We start from the raw sequence: 19,847 nt of genomic DNA on the forward strand, positions 1-19,847 counted from the left end.
CACAGGCTCAGGGTTGCAGGCCACACAGTGCCACGGCCAAAGCTCTGCTGTCAGTGACCACAGGAGCCCATCAGGGTCAGGCAGGAGCTGTTGGAGACCTAAAGCCCTCAGGCTCCAGCCTGCAGCCTTGCTGGCCCGTGCAGCAGAAGGTCAGAGCCTTGCGTGCTCCCCTTCTCGCCTTCCCGATGCTGCCGTGAGACAACACGGTTTTCCCGGGACTATCAGCAGGGCCCCAGAGTCGGCGTCTGCACAGGCGCAGCCTGAATGCCACCCTGCTGCTAATGAGTGGCTGGGTTCTTTTCTGCCCAGGTATTAGAGAGAGAGGCTCAGCTGCTCTCACACACTGCGTGCCTGGGGGGCAGGCTTGGTGGTCTCGGAGACCGGGCTCCTGACACATCATGAAGACCTGGACTGGTTGCTTTCTGTCCCGGGTGGACCCTTAGCTTTGATGTAGTGACAGTGACAGATCTCCTCTGGGTTCTAAACTTCAATATGGAGGAGGAGTCCTCTAGCAATTTTCCCTTCTTTCTGATTCCTCCAAACTGCTACAAGCCCAGGAAACATTCTGGGGGAAATAAGCTGTGAAATGTGAAGGCTGCGGGCTGGCACCAGGCCCGAGGCGGGTGGCGGTGCTGCCCCCAGCCCCGCGATGACATCCCCTCGCGTCCCTCTTCGGAATCAAGGTCTGTCTCTCAACCATCAAGTGGTCCCTGAACAGTCAGCTGTGATGTGCGCGGACCAAAACCCTCATTTCTCTACAAAGCATACCTAAGAAGCAAAGGCTGTGAGGAGCCAGTGGAAGGCATCTTAATTGCAATATTTTAGCTAAGTGTGTGGCCGAGGTCTCCTGGGAGCGGCACCCTCACTGCTGTGGTCATTTGCCAAGCGCTGCGGTCCTGGGACAGACAGAAAGCCTTCACAGGTTAGGGTCTGAGATACCTCAGGAGCAATTAAAATATAAAACAAACTGGGACGAACCCCTCTACTCTTCCTCCAACTCTTCTGCAAGTGGAGAAGTAACCAACAGAGTCACGTCTTTAGAGAAACGCAAAGTGGCAAGTGCTGCAGGGAGGAGAACAGTGCGACTCACGCGTGGGGGCAGAGGCGCAGGTCGGTGCTGTCATCTCGGGGCTCTGTGCTGCTGTCCCCTCCCACTCTCAGCTCTTCTCCTCCGCCAGGAACGAGACCCCTGCCTGGTGAAGCATGGGAACATGTTTCCCTCGTGCGTAACAGATGAGCACCAACAGTTATCCAAATGTCTGGCAAGAGGAAACCAGAGACGCTGGTGTGCGGAATACTACACAGAATACTACACAGCAGTCAAAAATGTAAGGACTGCCACATGCAGCACTGTGGGGATCCCAGAAACATTGAGCTAAACAAGAGCAGTCAGCTACCCAGGAGCACAGATATACGACCTGCCTTGCCCAGAATCAAAACCAGCACAGCCGCTGCTCCGGGACGGCAGTGACCGGGAAGGGAAGAGGGGCACAGGTGCTCCGCTACCCCATGCCTCTCGAGCCACGACGACTTAGGGAAAGGGCCTCTGCGTATGGTGGTGAGCTGTGTCAGCTGGGACGGCACAGCACGAGGTCCTGCGCAAGGGTGAGGCAAGGCCCGCAGCGCACTGTGCCATGTGGAGCAGCACCATGCCGTGGGGAGAGACGCTGTGCCACCCACCAACCTCCGGGCAGGAACCGAGGGTCCCGCTCTGTGCGAGTCACCTGGCCTCCCTTGGCCTCTCCCTCCCCTCCGGAAGAGAGTGATGTCACCAGCGTGTGCCTTGGGCTTCTCTCAGCTCTGGTGCAGGCGTGGGGCCTCAGAACCAGCCATGGGATCCCTAGAACTGTCACCCCCTCGTTTGGAGGAAGGGAGGTGAATCCTGCTTTCTGAAGTTTCCCAAAGCCCGCTTCTTCCTCAGGAAGGCTCCCAGGCAGCCTGCGGGTGGGGCCACCCCACTACCGATTTCTCTGGCAGCTGCATCCTCTCCGGGTTGGGTTAAGTAGTAACTCCCGAAGAGAACGCGCCCCGATCCTAGCACAAGGGAAGGGTTAGGCTGAGAATGAGAGCTGAGGTCCTCGACCTAGAATGTGGCGGCTTCTAGAAAGCGGTTGGGAAGGGGTTTGTGTTCTTGAGGTGCGGAGACGGCCTTCGGGTCTCTGGCTCTCGGCTGCATCTGCCCCAAGAAGCTGGTTTGCTCCACACCCCTCCGCTCTGGGGGAGCCCTGAACTGAAACGCAGTGCAGACAGCTTCCCGAAGGCTTTGTGTACTGCGCCAGCTACAAGCCCTGCACTGCCATTACCCGCACTGCAAGTGAGCAGGAGACCCTTCCTCCTGTCCGCTCCATGACGCTCACCTCACCGTGGGGCAGTCTACCAAATTCTTAGGATGAAAAAAAGTTTTGCTGAAATTTTTGTGCATCTCATTTCCAAGAATTTTCCAAAATAGCACAGAAATACCAGCTTCCCACCAGGGCTCCACAGGGCGCCTCTCCCCGAACCGAACTGTCTTCCCAAATCTCTCAGGAAGGCGTTCCCTTACCTACACCTGCCCTGGGAGTGCTGTGGCTGCAGCAGATCGCGGTGCAGATTCTCAGGCTGTATTGATGAGTTTTCAGCTCTTAGCAGGAAGCAGAGAGGAACAGGGAGCCCAGGTGCAGTGGATTTTCCTGTGGAGCAGAGTGGGGCAGGAGGTGACAGCGGGAGGTTGGCTTACTTTTGTGGCTGGGGAACAGCCTGGGATGAGGATGTGGTCAGTGGCTTCTTCAGCAATGCGGGGGATGTGCAGGCCCTGCTCCTGCAGGTCGCGTCATCGTCCTTACTGAGTGGTGATACGTGAACAGAATTCCCGAGGTTGGACCAGGACTTGTGGGCCAGGTTGCCTAGCTTCTTCTCCACGGCGCGGGGCAGCTCCCGGGGGCTGGGTCAGAGCTGTCTGCTTCCTGGCCTGTCCTGACCTGGCCTGGCTGCAGCCTCTGGGCAGCAGCTTGTCCTTCCCTGCTGGGTCCCCAGGGGTCTGCAAACGCCACAGAGAAAGAAGACAATGGCGAGACATAACCCAGCCTGTGCTGCTGCCCATGGGACCACAGGTCCCCATTGCAGACCCAGCCACTCCTGGGCAGGAGCCATGTGTGAGGCTCCTGCAGGCCCAGACACTGCTTTCTGGGGGCAGTGCCATGTCATCCCCTGCCTCAGGCAGGCTACAGCACCTTGTACCCAGAGTGCCACCGGGGCCTGGCCTCACTGGCCTGCCTCCTCCGGCTGCTGTGGTGCACGGCTCTCTGCAGGCATCCTGAAACACGGTCTCTCCAGAGCCTGCAGCCGGGGTCGCCCCGGCCTGTGCATCCCGTTTCATGCCAGTCTGTGGCCAGCTTCTGTGGCACACAGCACTTCCTGCTGTGGGCAGAGGAGCACCCAGCCTCACTGTCCTGAGACCCGCATGGCCAGGGTGCTGCCCTTACAGCACCCTGGGCTCCGAATGGGGAGGCTCAGAAAATGGCGTGAGGACAAAGCCAGGCTGCACACACTGCAGATTACCCGGGGCAGGAGCTGGGCTGCTGAGAGGTCGGGCAGCGACGAGGAGGGCTCTGGTGCCCAGACCCTCCGGGCCAGCACCAGGTGGGCGGTGTGGGGCCACAAGGCCAGGATGAACGACCCACATGGCCTGGATGGTGCCCGGGGCAGACTGCTGGCTGCAGTGTCTGTAAGATATTCTGATACCAGAGCCCTGGCCAGCCCAGGTCCGAGCCCTGTGTGCCGGACCCTGCTGGGACACAGGTGACATGGAGACCACCACAGACTGGCAGCCCAGCCCAGTCCATGCAGTGACATCTGGCAGTGGGACCTGGGATGTCACCCCCCACTCCCCTGCCCAAGGACACAGCATCCGGAGGGGGTATCCTGGTGTTTTAGGGCTGTGACTACATTTTACTGAAATTACTGAAGGACTTCATTTAATGAGTGAGAGAAGTCATCTCAACCTTATGCATCGCCCAATTCTGTGTAATCACCCAATTCTCTGTCGGAAGGCTGAGGCAGGAGGATCACAAGCTCACGAGCAGCCTAGGCAACTTGGACTCAGAATAAAGTTTTTTAAAAGGGGAGAGGATGTAGCTCAGCGGCACGATGTTTGGCCTGCGTGTGTGAAGTGTTAGGTTCACTCCCAGCACAAAAATAAAAGGTAGCTCATTACTTTGTGCTGGCCGTGCAGCCCAGGGCCTTCTCTCTCCGGGGACCGTTTAGCTCTCATTATGATGTGCAGTGAACTGTCACTGGGAAAACTTAGATAGGAATAAGACCCCAGAGAAGACGGGATACTGTAATTAAAGGTAGGCATTTTAAACGAGATTTTTCCACATTTGAGTAATAATTAAAATAAGAGTGGTATCTGCAGACTCTTCTGTTTTATACCAGTCTTGAATAATAACCCTTTTGGCCTCATTTTTAATACTTTTTTAGAACCGCTCTGTATTTGCTGAGGGAACGGTGCTGGCCACTCACCAGCCTCTTTTCCGTGTATTTTCTTCTTCATTTTGATATTCATACACACGTCAGTTTCCTTCCCTGTTCTGCTGGAAAATGCTCATCCCGTTCTCTGTTCTCCACACATGACCCCGGCCAGCCCGCCGGCCTCGCCCGCTCCCCCTCACCACGTGGGTCACACTCCCGCCTGTGCTCTGGTTCCACGGACCAGGATTCCACATCCTTTGTGAGACCCGGCTCCGGGCAGCGACAGAAAAGAGGGCCGGGTACATCATAATGGCACCGGCAATCAGGCTGTCATTATAGGTGCATTATGCTCCGGGGCTAAACTGGCAGACGGCCTCTATTTTTAATTTCTGCTCATCTGTTCACCATTATTAAGGGAGCTTAGACACCAGAGGAGATTTAAGAGTGGCAGAGGGTAATTACACACTTTAGGAAAAGATACTTTTCCCCACAGTTAGAAGTGCACCAAGAGAAAAGCTCACCCAGAATTTACTGGGGCTCTGTGTCCATTTTTGCTTGGATAGGAACACAATTTTCATTTTATATTCAAGTTTGTGTTTCACACAGTGCTTCTGCTAAATTTTTATAGTCTGTCTGGACAGCATTTTGAAGGTTTTTTTTTTTTTTTGAGGACATTATTTTAATAAGTAATTGTTCGTTTTGCACTTTGCAATGAAAAATAATTCATAAGGCAGCTAATGAATTTTTAATTTTTCAATTATGGTCTGTGTCACTTGGGATAAAACAGGAAGCATTTTAAACATAATTGGAGATGCTGGCTAGCTCCTGAAAGGTTAAGGGCACAGCGTCATAGCACCGGTACAGTTTTTCACAGGCTTATTGTTGTCATCGATACACGACAAGCCGCACACATAAAGTGTGTACCTTTGTAAGTTTCCATATATTCTATACCTATCCACACAAGCCCACGGCAGTGAAACACCACTGAAATCAACACAGTGAAAGTCATCACCACGCCCCGGAGTTGTCCAGTGTCCTCTTCACAATCCCTCTCTGCCACCCACCCAAGCTTTGTGTAGAGAACTATTTATTGATCAGCTGTCCCTCTAGATGAGCTTCCCTAGCATTCCATGGTTAACTGACTGGATTTTCTACAGCTTTATTAAGTGACACTGCACAGCATACACTGCAGCTTGTTACATGTATCCCTCTTTGTTGCCAAATATTAGCCCTTGTATGAATCTGTTACATTAAATTAAATTCAGCTTGGCCTTGTTTCCATGGCAGCGAACTGCAGCCCTAACTTGGCATGCAGGAGCACAGCTCATAACTGAGGAATGTGCTCACAGGATGACCAGTGGTCTCACCTGGCCACAGTGGTGGCTTCAGCCAGCAGCAGGTTGCCACCTGTCACACCATGCACCCAGCAATCCCTGCTGTCAGTAATTCCCCCATGTCACCTCCTTTCCCTGTGAATAGCGCTGCCAGGCTGCTGCGAGGGCCAGGACCCTCGAAACCCTCTGGCTCACAGTACAGCTGACCCAAGAATCAGCACTGCAGGACTGAACTAGTCCAAGGTTTTCCTGGCAGAGATCTGTCTCCATGCGTGCACCACTACAGAGGCTGATGGGGCTTCAGATGGTCTCAAGATTTGGGTTGTTATAAATAAACTTGCCGCAGGCATATCCGTACCACCCATTGTGTGGAAGCACTTTCCTTTTTTTGAAGTAACTAAGTAGGAATGAAGGTCATTTATTCACGCGACAGGTGGGTGTGTATGATTTTGAGAAGCCCAAGAGCTCTTTCTTGTGGTGCACCCATGGCCGGAGGAAGCCCCTGCTGATGCCTGTCCTGGCCTCTCTCAGGCCCTGTCATTCTGCCCATTTTTCCATGGAGTTGTTTTCTTGTTGTTGAGTTTTGGGGATCTTTAAGCATACTCTGAATATGAGCCCTTTGTCTTAGTTACTTTTCTCTCATTGTTGAGACGAAATACCTGACACCCTGAATTAGGGCAGGAAAGGCTTATTTATTTTGCAGTTTTGGAAGTTTCAATCCATACTCAGCTGGCTCTAAAGCAGGGTGGCGTGGCAGGGTGGCCACTCACCGCCCCTGCAAAAAAGCAAGTGCAAACCACACAAAAAGAGCAAAGCCACGCCTTCTCCTTGCTCCTACACTGTATGTTGGCTCTGCCCTGGGTGGGTGTAGCTCTCACAACATCAATCCCAGTGCTAGACAGTGAGCCAATCACGAACGCTGGATTCAGCTGCATTCATGACTGCATGAGGCTGGGGGGAGGGCAACAAAACACAAACCTTAACACCCTTTTTCAAGTGTATACTTTGTAAGTATTTTCTCCAAGCCTGAGGATTGTCTTTTCATTCTTTAATAGTGTTATTCAAGGAGAAGTTCTTAATTTTGATGAATTATCATTTGTCCTTTTATAGTTTTATTTCTTTGTTCCCAATAGACATGCATGTTTTTATTTTTTTATTTTTTGCCTTATTACACTCACTAGAATCTCTAGGATAAGCCCCACATTGTCATGATGCAGCATCCAGTTTATATGTTGCTGGATTTGATTTGCTAACATTTTACTTAAAACCACATTTACTTTAAATAACATGGCGCTATTTTGTTAAAGTGCGTTGAGTACCTTCGACTAAATTTGCACCCTGATTCACTCTTGAATGGTTCAGAACATAAAATCTTAGAATCCACAGAATTTTTTTAAGAATTAAAAATAATAAAGACAAGTGTTGACTTTTTGGAGCAGTGGATCTGCAATGGCCCTGGAAGAAACTGCGCACCTGGGTCACCATGTGTAGCTGCAGACCTGGTCAGTGCTGCTGCTCCACAGAGGCCGCTCCTCCCACACCCCCGAACTGTCTGGGTTCCCGGGGAGGCCAGCGGCTGTCCCTGGCTGAGGCAGGTGATTGCACAGGAGTCCTGCTCCCCAGCGGTGCCCAGCACTGGGGTTTCTGAGAATAATGAAAAGAAAAATGGAATTTTTTTCAGTTTCCAAGTCTTTTGTCTCCAAGCATGGAAACTGCCAGGAGAGAGAGAGCACGGCAGCCCAGGGTGGGGTCCTCGCCTGGGCATGCTGCGGCTGTGTGAGAACCGGGCCTTGGGTGTGCACACAGCAGTGCTGGCCACGCAGATCAAGGTCAGATCGGTCCTGCCGGCTGTGAATTGAGGCTCATCTCTGAGAAATAACTAAAATAATGGCTTTTAAATCTCTTCTTGGTACTGAGTAGGCGTCTGAGAGCCCCACAGAACGGGGCTTTTGCGATCCTGCAGCCAGGGACTGAGCTGCTTCTTCCATTCCTGTGTTCTCATCATACAGCGGAAGACTGAGAGAAGACAGGAAGTGAATAATTCAAGTATTAACACAACCGATAGAAATGGGCAATGTTCTTTCTCTTTTTCCATTTTTCTGTGATCCTAGTTTTCTATGTTAAATATCTCTAAGCTTCATGAGCACAAGAGCCTTCCGATCTGGATTATCACTGAGTGGTCACCAGCAGCCAGCTCAGTAAGCGAGCTGCCCGCTGCCTGTCCACGACCACACAGAACCCGATCCCGACACTTTGCTCCCCGGAAATCACTAACAGAGACAGTGCAGACGCCAAGACCTGGTACTGTTTCAGAGCTCAGTAAATTCCCTTCAGGGCAAAATAAAGGTCCACGGGAAAAAAGCCGTGCTCACTGCCAAGGACGAAAACCTTAAGAGAGAAAAAGAAGGAATAAGGAAAGAAAGAAAAAGAGGAGACGGAGGAGAGGAAAAGGGAGAGAAGGAGGGCAGAGGGAGGTGCCACGGTCCCACCAGTGTGGGAGAGCTCCGCAGGATTTGGGGTGTCGCAGAGAATCAGCCAGCCTCCTCCTTGCCAAGGGGAGACTCTGGAGCCTGCTCTCTGGAGGGGGTGATACGACTTGCGTGGGGCTCTGTGCAGATCTGTTAAATCCTCATCTTTTTATTCTGATGAACAATTTCTAAAGAATGTGACTAGCAGCCGAGCATGGTGGCTCACGCCTGTAATCCCAGCACTCGGGAGGCTGAGGTGGGAGGATTTTTGCAAGTTCGAGACCAGCCTGGGCTACAAAGTGAGCTCAAGGCCAACCTGAACTGCATAGCGAGATCCCATCTCAAAAAAAAAAAAAAAAAAAAAAAAGGAATGTGACTAGCAGAAGGCATGCTTTCCACAGTGCTATGTTAGGCATAACAAATTATTCTTTACAATTCACAAGAGTTTTCAGGTCTTACTACAAGCATGGAGTGCAGGAAAACTCTGACCGGGGATGAGGATGAGTTACACAGGGCACAGACTACGGAGCTTCTGCAAGCTGCTGTAATGACAAATTTCCTGCATTTGCATAGCTGCTTCCTGAAACTGGGTTATGAAACACGCTCTGAGTAAAGTCATACAGCATACACAACAGGTTAAAATGCCACTAAGCAAGCCCTGTGTGCCCATGCCCACTGCGAGGCCCTATGCACCTGCCCGTGGCAGCCCCACTCCCACGGAGCTAACTGAGCCACAGAATTTCGGGATTTGTTCCCCAAGTTTTGTCATAGACTCAGATTCTTAAACATTACACTGTGTGGAGCACACACTTTTCTATTTTCCACGAATTAATTAAATAATTAGGTTTTGTTTTCTCTCCTGCCATGAGACATGACCTTGCTGGTTACTTACTATTTATTTATTTATTGTCTTTTGAGACAGCGTCTCATTACACAGTTCAGGCTGGCCTTGAGCTCACTTTGTAGTCCAGTCTGGTCTTGAACTTGCAGCGGTCCCCCCGCCTCAGCCCCCCAAGTGCTGGGATTGCAGGCACACGCCATCTCACCCGGCTCATGCTGGTTATTTAGTGACAGATCCTCAGTTTTTACTGCTGTGCAGTCCTCATAGCTGAGCAGACATACTGGGAACTCTGGAAAAGAGGAAGCGCTTTAAAATTCTGATTTGTATTTCTATTGCGTGCCGAGTTAGGCTGCCTCGAGAGCACCTGGCCATGCAGAGCACATAGTGTGGCCAAGCATGGCTACCACCAAACCAACCCTGCTTTCCCAGGTGATCTGGGGCCACCGAGCCTCCCTGAGCCTCTCGGGAGTCACGGGGCTGCTGGAATCTGGTGAGGCTGCCATGGATTGAAGCATCCATAGAGCGGGATTGACAGAATCCTCAGTTGAGCAGAAAAGCATTGCTCCTAGGACTTGTGAAGAAACGTTGTCCAATCTCTGTCCTGTGCTGTCTGTGACATTCCAGATGACTCAAAATGTGCCAAAAAGGGACGAAGAGGAAGGGCTGGGTGCAAGGACGGTCGTCTTCCAGGCTCCAGCCCAGGTGGACGGGCTGGGCAGTGTCTGGGCAGCGCTGCCGTCACAGGCTGGCCATGGCCAGTCTCGGACGTTGGTCTCTGATACTCTTTATGGCACATTTATCATCACCGAGACCTGCAAGGGATCGGAAGGCTGGTGCGTAGTGGGAGATTAATCATCATCTTCGTGTGGAATGAAGCAGTTTCCTACTCAGAGTGGACAGCCAGCTCCGCCCTATCCAGCAGGAGTGGGTGGCAGCCACCTCCCGACTCTGGAAAACTCCAACTCTGGAGTCCAGGGCGAGTGGGGCGGGTTCATGTGGCCTTTGAGCAGGGAGTGTGTGTGTTCCGCTTGTCCACAGGGGGACAAATTTAGGATTTCAGGAGGAGGCTGCTCCGTTCAGTGCTGGCTGTAAACTCATACTGAATGAGGAAATGAGCCTCACACGTGATCATTCACCTTCCCCTATCCAAACGGGCATTCCCTGTTCTTGCTGGTGAGGAAGGAAGCTGGATCTCCCAGTGGGTGCGAGGCAACACCTTCTGCCAGGCCTGACTGTGTGCTTGGATCCCACGTCAAGCTCCTGCCCAGCAAGGCACTTGAGCCACGGACCCAGCCCTGGATGCTAGCAGCCCTTGATGGGCAGCGGTGGATTAAAGCAGAGATAAACTCCCCTTTGACCTTGAAGTAGTACTCATCTGAATGATCTCAGTCCTTACTGCTCCTCAGCGAATCCTCCTCCCTGGTGGGAGGTGAATTCCTCCTCCCACCTGGGTGTCAGTGCCACACCCAAAACAGTGGTCCTCCAAGTTTTCAAAAGCAAAGGTCCCCACTGGATGACAAACGTTTCACATCACCTCTCCAGGAGCACACATTTTTGTGTTTGATGTTGGATAAAATAAAGCTGCATCCCCTTGGGATAATTCATCGGCAGAGCCTGTGGGGGCCCCCCAAGCCTGGAGCCCAACTGGGGGTCAGAGTCATGGAGCGGTTCCTGCAGGCTCACTGCAGACAGGAGGAGAAACCACCGCTCTGGCTCCCCTAGGTGGAAATCTTCATCAGACGGTCAATGGCGGCGTCGGTCTCCCAACAGTTTTAAACTTCAGCAAAGATTAATCCCTCCAATCCTGCCCCCGGCCTTTGTTTTCCCAGCACTTTTATTTTTTATAGTCTTTCCTGAACCTTCTCCAACATTTCCACATTTCCAAGTATCAGAAGCCACAAGTGGCCCCTGGCTGCGGTGGTAGTCATTTAATAAGTGTAACGGGGTGACGGCTTCTGAGGGGTAGCCCCTTTAAGTAGAGGAAACAAGGAATAAAGTTCCAAATAAAAACAGTAAGGGGCACCGAGCAACACTGTCCTAGGACGTTTGGTGGAAAGAGCTCACCGCATTTCTGGGACCTTATCTCCCGGTCCCGTGTGTAACGGGATACGCAGTTGGCGTCTCCGGGCTGTTCGGATGCGGAATGAGTCCCATATGTACCTTGCCTGTTCCTTCTGATGTAGACCCTGATTAGTCCTGGCCACACAAGTCGAGTTAGCGCGTCATTCCAGACAGGCCCGCTCCGCCTCACCGCGGCTCTGAGCGGCGGCTGCTCTCCCTGTGCGCCAGCCCCTCCGAGGCGTCCTGGAGAGCCTTGCTGGCAGCGGTGGGGCTCCCGCCCGCTTCCTCGCTAGTCTTTCTAAGCATGAATAGGGCACAAGTTGTGGCAGCTTTAGCGGCATAGGTAGGAATTAAGAGCTGAGGAGAGATTTTGCAAAATCCTGAGCCGGCTGCCAGTTGATGTGATAATTTCTCTAACCCTTCAGCCGCCCTGAGCTGCAGGACAGAAGGAGTGCATGTCCTTGGGCAGTTGCTGGGGTTCAAGCCTGGGAGTTCCGGGCCGACACGTGAATCATGAACTCACGGCTTCCTTGATCTGACTTCTTCCCACCAGCCCTATCTCTGACCCAGCCAGAGAGGAACAGAAAGAGCCGCAAACTGCAACGTGGCGGCCTCCGTTCTGACGCTGCCGCCCAACATCCATGAGGCTCTGGGCACTGCTCAGTTCTGGCCTCCACGCCAGGAGAGTGGCGTCCACCACGGTGTCATGAAGAGCAGGAGAGACCATGTTTAAGGTCACCAGCAAACGTCCTGCAGGGTCCGAAGCAGGCGTCATGGAAGCAACAGCTGCAGCCCTCGCAGGCTGGTCCCTCCCACAGCTCCGCAGAGGCCCAGGCCAGCTTGAGCTTGTGTTGGCACAGTCTATGCACGAAGGTGGTTTTTAGGCTTTCAAATGCTGTAAAAGCTAACGCAAAGCTGGACGTGGTGGGGCACGCCTGGCTAGCATGAGGCCACGAGGCCAGGTCCCCACACCAAAATCAAAAACCAAGAAATCAGACTGAGCTGTGGGCGTGGATTGCTTTAGAACAGACCCAAAGATTTCATATTTTTATTTCCCTCAGAATAACCTGCTCCAATAGAACGATCTCATCTCCTTTTCTCCTGTCACTGCAATCTGCAAAGCCTCTTAACCCAAACCGGTCCTGGTGGCAAAGAGCCGCTGCCATAATTAAATCAGACCATGTGAATTCTGGATCAAGATTAAGAAAAAATTAAAGCGTTTATTGTGTCGAAATTTCTTATGCCAATTTTCTGCTAGAACGGAGAGTTCCAAAGGTCACGGGTTTTGCAGCACAGACTTGGTGGTATATTAGTTACAGTAATCCAGCCTGAAAATTACAGCATGAATAAATACAATGGGATCCCGAGGGTTACAGGAGACCACAGCCTTCCTCAGCTCCTGGGAAAAGGAAGACACCGCTTGCCTACCGACGGCTGATAACCGGGACGGAGCCTCCGGTCGGGCTCTCCTGATGGGGAAGCATTTCCATGCTCCCCTCACCCCGGCCCCGGCTGCATCCTCTACTCCCGTGTGCACCTGGCGGCCGTTCTCTGAGTCAGATGACACCCGAGTTCAGTGCGGGGCAGTGGTGAGTAACAGGATGGCAGATCCCCAGGGGATCATGCTGCTCCTCTTTCAGAGGCAACATTAGAAACCACAACACAAACTTGGACATTCTTACGTGGCAGATCTTGTTTATACAAATACAGGGCAGAAAACTCATAATCAAACATAATGTCAGAGGTGTATAAATATTGGCTGCATAAGTTTCACCTCAAGAACCTTAGTGTGTTCCTGGGCTTTTATTAAACTCAGTCCCCAGATCTGATATGGATTTGACTTATATAAGAACAAAGCCTGAGTTTGCAAACCCTCTACCTTCTTAGATGGGTTAACGAAGCAAGAGGAATTATTTTGCAGGGGTTTCCAAAATTCATATAGAAGAAAATAGAGTTTTTTTGATACTGAAAACTGAACCCAGAGTCTTTGCACTAAAATACATGTTCAGCCCCCTTTTTAATTTTGAGACAGAGTCTCACTGAGTGGCTAAGTTTCCCAAGCTAGGGTTGACCTTTGTGATCCTCCTGCCTCAGCTTCCAGAGTGCAACATGTTTTTTAAAGGAAAATACAATAAGACCTTGATTCACAAATGCTTCTGTTTGCAACCAGTTTGGTTCAAAAGCAAAAGCGTTCGGCAAAATTTTGCTTCTGTTAGCAAACTCTGCATCAGGTGACAAACAACCATGACCACAAACACAAATGCAGTCCTCTTTCCTCAGATCATACAAGTGGGGTTTGTAAACTAAGGTGCCCCTGTTACAAGGTAGAAACCTCCCCTGCACATAGGGAAACATGCTCTAAAGCTATCATGATTCCGGGAGTGATCAAGGGGACAGGCGGGGAGCTGGAGGAGCCGGGATGCCTGCGAGCAGGACGGGGGAACACAGGGAGACAGCACTCAGCCAGAGCAGTCAGCGCCTTGGCTACCAAGGGTAGAACTCAGAGAACACCGGGGGTGTTTCTCAAACCGCACACATGAATAAATACAGAAACTTTCGTGTTTCACACATTTTTAATGTAAAAATAAGAGCAAAGGTGAGTCACACATTTATGATACTTGAGTGGCATCATTGAGGCCAAAAATGTGGAGGGATGATCGAAGGGTGATGGTGCTTCAACATTTGTAAACAGTTTTATGATGAAGGCGCTAAGACAAAGGAAAAGAACAAACAGGAAGAAAGCAGGGGACTGAAGGCTCGAGGCCGCTCACAGGTCGGCTCAAACCTGAAGCACGGCAGGAGGGGGAGGCCGCAGTCTCCGGAGAGGCTCGGCGGCCCGGACGATTAGCCACGCGTTAGCGGCAAGGAGACGTCAACTGGGGACATGTGCACAAGGTGACCAGAACCGACTTCTGAGTCTCCACCGCAGGAGACGAGGAACTGCACGCGAGGGAGGGTATTTCCACACAGCAAGAACCAGGCTGGGAGATACCAGGCACCACACATCGACGTCCGGTTTCCTAAATTACCACGTGAGACGGCACACACGGTCGTGTGAAGGGCGGCAGACCCTAGGGTGCAGCCGCCGAGCACTCAGAACCCGGCCAGGGAGCAGCAGAGGCACCAGATTCTGGGGCGAGGCTGTGGCTCACCTTGATTTGCAATCACCTGGCTCCTTAATTACTGTAACAAAGCATGGGAGTCATTTAACAACAAAATCTGCTGCACCTTTATTATTACTGTTCTGGGACTATATGGATGATATTTAAGTGAAAGGAGCAGGTGAAAGCACAGGAGATGAACTGTGTGCCCAAAAGAGAAGAGAGAAAAGGCTGCGCTCCAGAAGGAGGGGCGCTGCGTGTTTTCTGTTAGATGTTTTCCCGTTTGCTCATGAGCACTTTCTGTGTGTGTGTGTGTGTGTGTGTGTGTGTGTGAAATCCACCTTGTTTTGTAGTATACATGAGCACTAGTCTTTACTTTGGACAAGGTGGAGTCTCCTAAGTTGAGATGCAGTCACGTCGAGGTGCTGACCACGCAGGTCCCCTCGGCCGCGGTGGGTGTGGAGAGCGGTGAGGGGCGAGCTGGGTCCTCCTCCCTGTCCTGCCTGCGTGACCCCAGCCAGGGCACGGGCACCTCGCCAGCCAGCTTCTCGAGTTGTTGCTAAGGATGAGAAGTGTCTCTGAAAGCATAGCCCTTACCTCCTTTACAGGGTGACAATTGTGAAACTAACATGACAACTTTCTGGTTATATCCGCTGCTGCCCGGCCCTTCCCGGAATGCAGGCCAAGTTCCCAGTAGTGTAAAGGGGACCATCTGAAGGGGAGTCTGCAGTTTTGGCCTGCATGTCCTTTCTTAACATGCTCCTTCCTAGGTAATGGCTTCGTGAAAGAATTAATATTTGGCAGTGAGTCGGGGTCTGCGGAGAGGGCTGGATGTGGCCCACAGTGAAACCCACCACTCCAATGCTTACTGAGCCCACGAACACAGCACCTGTGCTGGGCGCTGTCGCCCACCATGCCGGCGAGTCCCAGCCTGGTCCTCTGGGAACGAGAGTCCTGACAGCCCCAGATGGCGCCCGCACTGCACATCTCTCCGAGAGCTGGGTGTCTGGCATGGACAGGGTCGTCCTCCTCTCTCCTGGTGTGAGAAAGGTCACATCCTGCATTCCGAGAACACCAGCGGAGCTCCACGGTGAAGGGCTGCGTGTGCCCAGGCAGGAAGGTGGCACGGGCCGCACCGCCAGCACCATGGCCACCCACATGGCCACCACATGGCCTGGCAGAAAGCAGGAACTGCGCTCTGGTCAGGGGTCAGAGCACAGCGGCCTGGTCAGCCGGGCAGCAGCAAGTGAGCACCTCTGGGAGGACAGCCCCTCCGCGGCCCCACCTGCCCTCAGCCAGGCCCGCACTCCACAGTGCCTGTGTGATGCTACCCCTTTGGGCTCCAACGCACCATTCCAACGCCACTGAGAGTGGCGTGTCCTGTGGGTGTCCCTGGTATAGGTGCTGTTGGCTTCCAGAATTCCAAGTCTCCGCATGCCTACATCCAACAAGCTGAGGATTGAAGATAAAAAAGAAGAAATGTGGGCATGACGGTGCACGCCTGTACTTGGGAGGCTGAGGCAGGAGGATCACTGTGAGGTCAAGGCCAGCCTGAGCTGCATAGTAAGACCCCATCCAACAAATAAAAATAATAAATAATAAAGCACGCCTGTGTTCAACATTTGTATATGCTTTTCCTTTGTCGTGACTCCCTAGATAAGGAAGAGGAGCTATTAACACAACACCGATGTTATGCACCTGCAGATGCTATGTAAGGAATGTGTGGGGCTGAGAGGCAGAGTGTGGGAAGCCGTGTAGTGGGTTATAAACCAAACACAGGCCCTCTACACAAGGGGCGCAGCCACCCACAGGGCGGGGACTCTGAGGTGTGCCCAGGAACACCCCAGGATAGGCACTGGTGCACCGTGACCCACAGAGGGCACCGACGGAGCAGAGAAAAAGGCTCCACCTCCCGCTCTGGGCAGAGCTGTGTGGGTCGATCCCCGCAGAAATGGGCGCTTAGCTGGCAGATCCCAGTGCTCCTGACCTGGACAGAGCTCAGACAAAGAGACCAAGAAAGGCTGCAAAGATGGTCCTTGACACGTCGAGCAAAGAGAGGAAGAAGTGGGGGAGAAAGTGGGGGAATGACCTCTTTTCTGTGTCCTGGTGGACCAGCCCAGGAAACCCAGGAATTTGGGAGGAAGGAGTGCTTTAACTCCTGGGAGCCGAGATATCGCAGTCCCTCAGCTACATTCACGGAGTTTCATCTCATGCCTCAGATAAGAGACTGTGTCCAGAATCCCGGGGTCCAAAAGTGCAACATCTAGTCACCAGTGACCAAAAGGTGTGCAGAATCTCCGTTCTGGTGTCGCAGGAAAAAGCATCTCAAAGTTCTTTCGGGAAGTCGATCGATCACTCGTGTGCTACAGCTCAGAGCCCACTGTCGTCCTTCCTGATTGCGTGTGCCCAGGGCAGAGGACTTAAACTTGTAAAGGCACCTTTCAGGCTGATTTGTGGCATAGCCAATTGCTTCCTTTGTGGTCTGTGCCCCTGCTCTGTGCCAGGCCCAGTGTCCAGTGCCAGGAGACAGGGGCCACACTGAGGGCTGCACCTCAGAGTGTCCTAGGTAGCTCCCGCCGCTCTCCGGGTGCCTCCGCCTGTCTCTGAGGAACCTTGCAGAGCTTCTGGGCACGGGCAGAACCAGCATTCCCTGCTGTCCTCACTGTGTTCCTAGTGGAGCAGCGGCCCATGGTGGGCCACACCCTTGCATCAATCCCGGTGGGTGTAAGCACTCCCTGACCAGACAGTCCAGGCGCCGTCCTTCCGTGTCCAGCAGTGTGTGCTGCTCTGTGGACGCCCAGTAGATGCTCAGCTCCGGCGGGTGCTCCATCAATCAGCCCCCGAATGCGCATTCCCCAAAATTGCCTCCAAACTCACAGCAGCCAAAGAACCAGGAAGACAGAGCAAGTAGTCTTCGAGGGAAAATCACACCGACAAGGCTGGTCAACAAGTCCCATGGACTGAAGCCACATAAGGGCTGTCACTTTGCATTCCTTGGGTAACAGTGGTCAGGGTTTGCCAGGGACAGGTGTCGGTGGGGACTGAGGACTGGAGGCACTGGTATTTCTCTTCTGGCGGTAAGCAAATATACAAACTTTTCTCGTGGCACTTTGTTTTGATGATTTAGTTTTCAATCTTCCGAACTCACTGTGCAAGGAAAAATGTTCCTATTTTCAAATGAAAACATTTCTATACAGTGGAAGTGCTAGATAATTGCTTTAGAAAGCAAATCATGCCAGGTAAGGTAGTGTACGGCTGTGATCTTTGCACTCTGGGAGGCTGAAGCAGGAGGATTCCAAGGTCAAGCACAGCCCAGGCAAGTTAGGGAGTTAGCAAGACTTTGTCTCAAAGTAAGAAACGCTAGAAGAAAGGGCTGGGTGTGTATCTCAGGCCCTGAACTCAATCCCAGTACCACATCCCCAAAACCCCAAACCAAACCAAACTCAGGTCAGAATACTCATGCTTTTAAAACACCATCTTATGCAGAGCCACTGATAGAAAGTACACTGATGAAAAGCCACCAGGAGAGCAGAAGCCTCTCTGCACCGCGAGTCTGCCCTGCTGCGTCCTGACCTGGGTCCTCTCAGCAGCAGCCCGGATTTCACAAGCTGTGAAATTCAGAGGCTCAAACAAGGTTTTGCCAAACTTTCATTTTACCAAGCTTTAAACATAAAAAGTGCCAATAACTACTTATGGCAATATTTCATGAAGAAACGATGTGCTGTAGCATGCAGGAGGCCCAGGCGGGCAGACAGACGTTTACACTGAATGAACCTCAGCGGATCACAGTCTAGTGCGCTTCCGGCCAGCCTCACTGCACCGAGGCAGCACTGCTCAGGTGCGACAAGGCCCACAGGCACCGTCACAGCACGCAGCCCCTCTCTCCCTGCCATCAGCTGCATCCCGTCACCCACAGAGCCACGCAGGCTCTGCCCTCCCTGCCTCCAGCCTGCCGTCCTGTCCCTTCTGAGTCCCCCTCGCTCCACAGAGCGTCTATTCTAGCAGGACTCAGGTCCAGTGGCTCCATGGCAGTGAGTGGTCCCTTCAACCATTTTCACAAAGAAAGAATTAAGTCACAGCTTTATCAGTTTGTTTAGCTTAAAATTTTTTAAAGACAGCATTTTTGTGGGGTTTGTTTGTTTGTTTGTTTGTTTTTTGAGACACGTCTAGCCGTGTAACTCAGGCTGCTCTTGAACTCACTATGTAGCCCAGGCTGGCCAGGAACTTGCAACAATCCTCCTGCCTCAGCCTTCTGGATCCTCCACCACACCCAGAGAGAGCACTTTTAGAGCACAAATACAGGTGTGCAACTGCACGTGTGGTCGCAGGGTGCTTTCTAGAGGAAGCAGAACCGTAACACAGGTCTTACCAAACAGATCCCATCTTGAAAGCGGACCAGTGCTGGAGGTGATAGCTTTCCCTGGCTATTAAAAAAGAAAGAGGCTGCACAGATGGCAGTGTGTCTCCTGCCTCCTGAGCCCTGCGTGCTCGAATCCCCGGCTCAAAGCCGCGTGGCAGCTATGGTTACAGGAGTAACACGTCTTTCCATAGATAGTCCTCCGTCACGCAAACACACAGAGGCCCACTGTTAACATCGAGTTTGCAGAAGGCCCAGCGCGCCTTGGGTGCACACTGCTCTCTGGTTAGTGAGGCGTCTCAAGGCCGCTCCGCCTAGGACTTGGGGTGGTCCTGAGCCTCAGCCCCTGCTGCATCCCCAATGCCACAACACCCTCACAGCCCTCATGGGTCCCAGCACCTCGAGGAGTGTGGGGTTCCATCTGTGTGCACCCACTCCCCGAGATGCTGGCCATCAACCTGTTGCCCTAGTCCTGCTGCCTTTTACCTGCTGGCCAGTATGACTTCCATCCCGCGGCCTGAGCCATGCAGGTGGCAGCCGCCGAAGGGTCCTCCTGGGCCTGCACCCATGAACTGAGCTGGGAGGTCTACATCAGGGCACGGCTCCCCCTTGGACAGCCCTTGTGGTCCCAGGCAAGCTCAGCCCTGAGCAGTGGGAGGGCACACACTGCTCTCGGAGCCTGGGGAGAAGGGACCAGTAGTTCACGAGGCACCCGGGCCCACTGCTGCAGAGTCCCCTTCACCCCGCCTTACTCAGGGCTCTGTCTCCCTCCCTCGCCCCAGACCCCAGGGCTGCTGCTCCCCGGGAAGCCAGGCTGGGAGCAGAGCTGCTGGCTCAGGAGCAGGCCCAGGAGTGCAGGGCGCGGCAGGAGCCCTATGAGCTTCTTTTCTATCTGTTTTTTACTTCAGTCTCTTGGCCTCCCCTCTCTTTCCCTTGGTTGGGCCTTTTTTTAAATTAGATTTTTTAAATATCAGCACAGGATTGCAGGCTGTAAGGATCACATTCCTGGGGAGCTGGTACACCTGCAGCACGGCCTCACTCTCCAGCCATCTCCCTCTGCCTCTTGGTCCCTTCCCTTCTGCAGGACTCAGCAGTCTGTCCCAGTTTAAGCTGCAGATGCTGAGACCCCCCTGGTGGCCTGCAGGAGCCCGGTGCTGGGTCTGGTCGTCTAGGACCTCAGCTCTGTGTGCAAAGCACCGAACCGCCATGCTGTGGACATGCTGATGGTTTGTAGCC

The 19,847-nt window shown here is 52.7% G+C and overlaps 1 long non-coding RNA gene across 1 annotated transcript; it reads right to left on the bottom strand.

The window, feature by feature from the left end:
• Positions 1–1,090: 1,090 nt before the first annotated feature.
• Positions 1,091–4,732, bottom strand: LOC134478232 (uncharacterized). Its single transcript, XR_010050723.1, has 3 exons — positions 4,501–4,732; positions 2,543–3,016; positions 1,091–1,193 (listed from the first exon to the last, which is right to left on the bottom strand). It is a non-coding gene; the product is annotated as an uncharacterized LOC134478232 (long non-coding RNA).
• Between the last annotated feature and the right edge of the window lie 15,115 nt (positions 4,733–19,847).

The sequence above is a fragment of the Cavia porcellus genome, unplaced genomic scaffold (assembly GCF_034190915.1).
Source record: "Cavia porcellus strain 051 isolate PalLab524CR breed Dunkin Hartley unplaced genomic scaffold, mCavPor4.1 scaffold_12, whole genome shotgun sequence".
Lineage (NCBI taxonomy): Eukaryota > Metazoa > Chordata > Mammalia > Rodentia > Caviidae > Cavia > Cavia porcellus.